The following is a 6,000-nucleotide window of genomic DNA, read 5'->3' as shown; positions in this document are numbered from 1 at the left end:
TGCAGACTTTCCATTCCTCATTGGAGATGATGGGCCAGACAGTCTTAAGACCTTCTCAGGTCTGTAGTGTCAAGGTTCAGACGCTTAGCTTCTCTGCCATACTCCTACGATCGGGGCTCTGATGCAGGGCTGCGGAATGTATTTTTACCAAACATCTTAGCTTCCCCTCCCCATCAGGTGCCCAAGGTCACTGAGAAGGAAAGGGTAGTAACCTACCCTTGGAGAAATTTCTGCTGGCTTCCTGGCAAGTGGAGGAACCATGGGCTAATCAGTGTTTGCACGCTACTTTATTACTATGGTCTTACTAAATTATGAAAAGCAATGCCACACGTATTAATTTCTCCCATGTCACAGTTTCCTCCTATTTGGAAACATCGTCAAGAAAACACAAAAGGTGGTTTTGCTATGAATATTTGGCCTTTTCCCCGTAGATGATCTCTCTCCAACTTCTGATTGTGTTTTTGTTCCATTCTCTGGACCAGGTCCAATATCACCACATTCCTCTAAATTATGCTGCCTCTAACTAGACCCAGAAATGCAGTCAGATCCCGACGAAACACCAGAGAGTGGAGGGGTACTTTTTGATTCTGGTACTTTTCGGCTATCTCTATCTCCTCCTTCAGGGACAGTTTCTTTTTATCCCAACAAGTCTTAGCTTTGTTTTCTCAAACTTAAGACGTTTTCAATCTGGGGAGAACTGTTACTGGTGAGAGATGGAGCAAGAAAGAAGGAATGTAATATTATTTAATTTTAAAAATGAAAATTGAGCCCTACCAATCGATGAATTTCATTTATGGATCCTGCTAAGTACTGGCTAGCAACACTATTAGGACCTGCTAGAACAGACCCTTTGCCATAACATGTGGGGACAACGTTGTTTGTGAAGGCTCTTCAAACTAAGAGAATGGTCTTAGGGTGTTAGAGGCCATGTAATTCAACGTTCTCTTTTACTGTTTGGCAAAGTGGGCCAGGTGAGATTCAAATACGTGGTGCAGTTCAAATGGCAAGTTAGTCAAACACAGGGGTCGGGGTCCCTGCCCGGGGACCCCTGGCTCTTATTACTCTCAGTATTGCACATCACACCACAGTTGCTTTGATTTGGGGATACTTCTCCTATTGAAATTCAACATGCTGTTCATCCCCAAAAGGTTCTACCAAATTTATGCAGTTTATATGGTCATTTTATCCTTGCTTCCATCTCTCAAATCCTTTCACTCGGGTCAGCTCTCCATCCAAGGGTGGTGTTCAATGTATCCAATGAACCCAATTAGCACTTTCTAAAAGGCCCGGGCAATAAAACCACTTGGTGGTCAAGCACGGGTGTTCAATCCCATACTTGACCACCAATCTCCCTGCAGGTGGCAGAAGGTCAGCTGTGGTCTGGGCAGGTGGTTTGAGTTTCAACGGAGGGTGGGAGCTGGTAAAGGGTCTTGGCACAAAGATTAACTATGAATCCTTCCCTCCACAACAATCTCTCACCCAGACTAATGTAGATGGTGGGATTATAAATCAAGGAGAATAGTGGCGGGGTGGTGGTGGTGTGATGAATTGGGAGATTGGGATTGACATAGCTACACTAATATGTATAAAATGGATAACTAATAAGAACCTGCTGTATAAAAAAATTCTAAAATTAAAAAAATAAACAAATAAATTAATTAATTAAGGAGAATAAGCACACAAGCCACCTATGGGAGCCACAGGGCTGACAGGGGCCTACCGGCCCCCAAGCAGGTAGCTGGGACAGGGCCTGGCCATGTAGAAGAGAAAAAAAAAAAAAAGAAGAAGAGGGACAGAGTTCCTATGAATAAAAGGCTGATGACCCTGCCTTACACAGTTTTGTTTGATATTTTAACTCCTTCAGCTACAGAATACACACGTTAACTTTCCAAAGCAGCACGGTATACCCTGTACCCCGTTCCAATGCCCACCTTGCCAGCTGCCACCACTTGAATGAGACTGACCTGCTGAAAGGGGAACAGAAAACTCACACGTGGCAGTATTGTTCCCGATAAATACCCTACGCTACACCATTCATATGAACTGCAATGAAAAACCGTATTGTGGAAATTGTCAGCACTAAACCAAAAAGAAGTTTACCAGTTCCCGTGTCTTTTAGAGGGTGATTTGAGAGGGATAAAAGACAGGAAGAGGAGTGTACACCTTGCTTTAAACCCGCTCTTCCTCACTTCTCTAAGGAATCTCTGACCTATGATTTAGGAAGGGAAGACCATGCAACTAGTTACACAGCTTTTGCTCTCTGTTTGATAAGTCACCTGTTAAAGCTAAGACAGGCTGTTCCCTTGGCTTGGCCATGGGTGGGGGAGATGGGTACAGACGAAGTCTGACCTGGGGTCATGGAGATCTGACCAAGACATCATAAACTGAACTCAGGTTAATTTCAGTTTTGTTGGAATTAAAAAAAAAAAAATCGATGGAGCCGATCTCACCAAAAAAAGGACTCATACCACTCATTTATTCTAGAAAACTTCCTGCCCTGTGCAAAGGACGTAGAGTTAACAGGGGGAACACAGGGGCTGTGGTGATTAAAGACTTTTCTTTTTTTAACATCTTTACTGGAGTATAATTGCTTTACAATGTTGTGTTAGTTTCTGCTGTATAACAACATGAATCAGCTGTATGTATACGTGTATCCCCATTTCCCCCTCCCTCTTTAGCCTCCCTCCCACCATCCCTAGGCCATCCCTCTAGGTTGTCACAAAGCACCGAGCTGATCTCCCTGTGCTATGTGGCTGCTTCCCACTAGCTATCTGTTTTACACTTGGTAGTGTATATATGTCCATGTCACTCTCTCACTTCGTCCCAGCTTACCCTTCCCCCTCCCCATGTCCTCAAGTCCCTTCTCTAAGTCTGCGTCTTTATTCCTGTCCTGCCCCTAGGTTCATCAGAAGACTTTTTAAGCCACAGCTGGTTAACATGATCAAAATGAGTGGCAAAGCCGTCCCAAATTTAACGGGAGGTGGAGAGCTTTGAAATCCTTGGAACTACAGGAGGAACCCATCACGATTCAAACGCCGGGCTCAGCGGGCTGGGGAAGAGAGAGGAGCTGTCGGCGCCTCGTTTGCATCCCAGACCCTGCAGGGAGGGCGTTCCCCATGGTGCCTCTCAGTTCAGACAGTAGGTTTCTCCTTCCTAACTCTCCGAGCAATACTTAACGCTGGTAGTTTTCTCCTGCCACCTGATGAGCGTTACCGAACATATTCCAACCAACTGGTTCAGTCCAGAGACTACGAGCATGTTCCAGTTTGCTTTCTGTTCAGTAATTTTGGAAAATATGACCGATTTGATTCTGGTTAGAAAGCGCTTGGATCAGCGACTTTAAAACACCCCACGACCGCAAACGACTTTGGACGTTAACCAGAAATGCATTACTATTCAGGATCTCATCTGTCCTAAACCCTGGGGTCAGAGCACCGGTGGTTTCCATTAACTTCAGGTGATGATGATGAAAGATCCACGGGGGAGAATCCCACGATCCGTGGAAAACTAAAAGCAAGCCGCGGACGCCCAGGGCGCGCGGGCCGGGAGTACCTCCCGCAGGTCCGGATCACCTGACTCGTGGAATCTGGGGCCGCGCGGGGTGGAAGGGGAGGGGAATGGTTAGCACCTCCCTTCCCGCTCCCGCGGGATCCGGGTCGGCGGGGGCCGGCGCCGGGCGGCCACGTGGTGGTGCTGCCCCCGCCCCGCCCCGCCTGCCCAGCCCGGGAGCCGCGGCGCCCACTGACCCCCGCAGCGGGGGAGGAGGAGGGACCGAGGCGCAGGAAGCTGAGCAGGAAGCGAGCCCGGCGTCCGCGTTTTCCTGGGGAAGCGGCGTGCGGGGTGGCGCAGCCAGCGGGGCCCGGGAGCCGCCGCCGCCGCCTAGATGGGGTGAGTGCGCGGCGCCGAGAGTCGGGAGGCTCCCCCGGAGCGGGCTCGCGGGCTCCGGTCCCCGCCTTTGTGTCTGGGGTTCGGACGAGGGAGGCGGCCAGATAGGCGCGGACGACGCGCCGGCGGAGTGGCTCGGCGGGCTGGCAGCAAGGGTCCCGCCACCAGTCCCTTGTCCCCGCCGGCCGCCCGCTGTCTGCAGAGAGCAGACTGGGAAACACAGGAAGAGGAGGATGGTGGGCGTCAGAGCAGAAAGGGAGGACGAGCCAAGTTAGGAGCGGGGTTTTCTCCTACCGGCCCCCGCGACTCGCAGGCCGGCTGGGGCTGGGGTGGGTGCGGAGGGAGCGCGGGTGGGAATGAATGACCAGTCCCCGGAAGGGCGTTCTGGGTGCCCCGAGTCGGCTCCCTGTCCCACCTGCCTGGCCCGCCTGCGTCTGGCTCCCCCCAGTCCCCGCTTCAGGGCTCGACCCGCCTACGCGCTGAGCCTGGAGGAGCTGGGGAGGAAGGCGCGAGCGGGAGACTCGGGCTCGGCGACCGAAGGTCCGCTATTGTTCTTTTTCTGACTCCGGGAGCCCTCCGCTGGCCCAAGGGTGCTGGCAGGGCCACTCCGGGCCTGCGACTGACCCCGCTCCCCGTCCTTCCTGTCCGTTTCCCCACCGCAGCTCCGAGGAGGGCCGGGAGGAGAGATGCTGGAGTTCGGGCAGCCTTCGGGCAGCTGGGGCTTTGGGAGGAGGCAGGATGTGGAGCTGCGCGCGAGAGGGGCGCCCGCCCGCCATCTATCCCAACCTCTGCCCGGGAGGGTGGGTACCCTCCCTAACCACCCCCCCCCCCCACCCTTCGCTGCTGGTTCGGGCAGGTTTTTGTGCCTGCGGTTTAGTTTCTGCAGTTTGCAGAGTACATCTGCTAACCCCGGGCTCACGCTCTGCTTTGAGTTTGGACCTCGTCCCCAGCTTTTGTGGAGGGGGGTGGGCCTCAGAGCCGGCCGAGACAGCAGACGCGGCAGACGGAGCTCAGGGGAAAGTGGAGGCGCTGCAAGTGATCTCCCAGCGCCTGGGCTCTGTAGCCAGGCTTGGGCTTCTCCAAGGAGCCCAGCTCAGAGCAACTTTGTTTCCAGTGATTGGGGCAAATCTGCGGACTCAACGCCGCTCACCTGAACCAGCGGCTTCCCTTGGCCACAGGCTCACAGGTGACTTAGATGGGTTTCTCTTTTCCTTCCGCGGGAGGAGACTACCGAGCGCCCTGCCAGTTCTCTAGAGAATGTCATCTCAAGACCGTCAGGGCCTGGCAGAGGGAGGAATTGTTTTACTGATCAGTGAGACTTAAAAGAAGCTCATCTTAGCGAGGAGAGTCTCACCTCCTTGAGGTCTGAACAAAGTTGGAAAAGAGAGAGTGTATCACCTGGAGGCTGGATTTTGATTGCTCTGTCCCCAGCCTGCAGAGTCGTTGTTTACAGGTGTGGCTGGGAATTTTATTACTGATGGACGTAATCAGATCATCCTTTCTTAATGATGCTTACTTAACCAGTGTCATATTTTTTCCCTTCTGCTTGTAAGATAATAGATTTTATGTGAGGAAATGTATCCAGTTCTTGTAATTTTTAACCAGTGCTTGCAGAACTTGGATTGGGTGAGGTGCTCCCATTCTGGGCTGTCTCCATTCATTGAAATGCTTCAGTAATGAATGTATTGTATCATTTACATTCCTTAGATGTGTTTTTATGGCTTTTTTTGGGGGGGAGGGAGGGAGGGTTATAACCCTGTTGAAAAATCTTATTACTGTTATCTGTGAAATTGAAATAAAGTAATGGATGCTGGGCCTTGGAGATTCAATGGGGACGTGATGTAGTGCCCCTGTCTGCTAGTAGTGTATCTGACAATGAAGTTCTGTCTCCAGACTGCCACTTCTATAGCATCTTTGAGGGAGGCACACCTAGTATCACTCACCTTTTAAAGGTGAAGAACCTGAGCTTTGCAAGTTCGGGGAACTCGGCCTTGGAGTCACTGGAATGTGATGAAGGAGCTTTGTCTGTCTCTCTGTTCCTTCCTTTTAGCCTTCCTCTTTTTCCAAATAAAAGTATGAAAAATCTCAAACGTACCTAAAGAGAACATAGTAAGG

At 51.2% G+C, this 6,000-nt stretch overlaps 1 protein-coding gene across 16 annotated transcripts in view; it reads left to right on the top strand.

Moving 5' to 3' along the window:
* Positions 1-3,694: 3,694 nt before the first annotated feature.
* Positions 3,695-6,000, top strand: part of RAI14 (retinoic acid induced 14) — a 147,780-nt gene continuing 145,474 nt past the window's right edge. For 7 of the 16 annotated variants that reach the window (XM_032625948.1, XM_032625936.1, XM_032625942.1 and 4 more), the window contains exon 1: positions 3,738-3,888. The gene's annotated coding sequence lies outside the window, so the exon portion shown is untranslated. Of the gene's footprint in view, positions 3,889-4,764; positions 5,072-6,000 lie in introns of those variants that run through there. The other 9 variants (XM_032625944.1, XM_032625951.1, XM_032625939.1 and 6 more) reach the window with 9 other exon arrangements.

The sequence above is a fragment of the Phocoena sinus genome, chromosome 3 (assembly GCF_008692025.1).
Source record: "Phocoena sinus isolate mPhoSin1 chromosome 3, mPhoSin1.pri, whole genome shotgun sequence".
Classification (NCBI taxonomy): domain Eukaryota; kingdom Metazoa; phylum Chordata; class Mammalia; order Artiodactyla; family Phocoenidae; genus Phocoena; species Phocoena sinus.
Note: the sequence above shows the minus strand (reverse complement) of the source record. Positions and strands in the feature narration are given on the sequence as shown.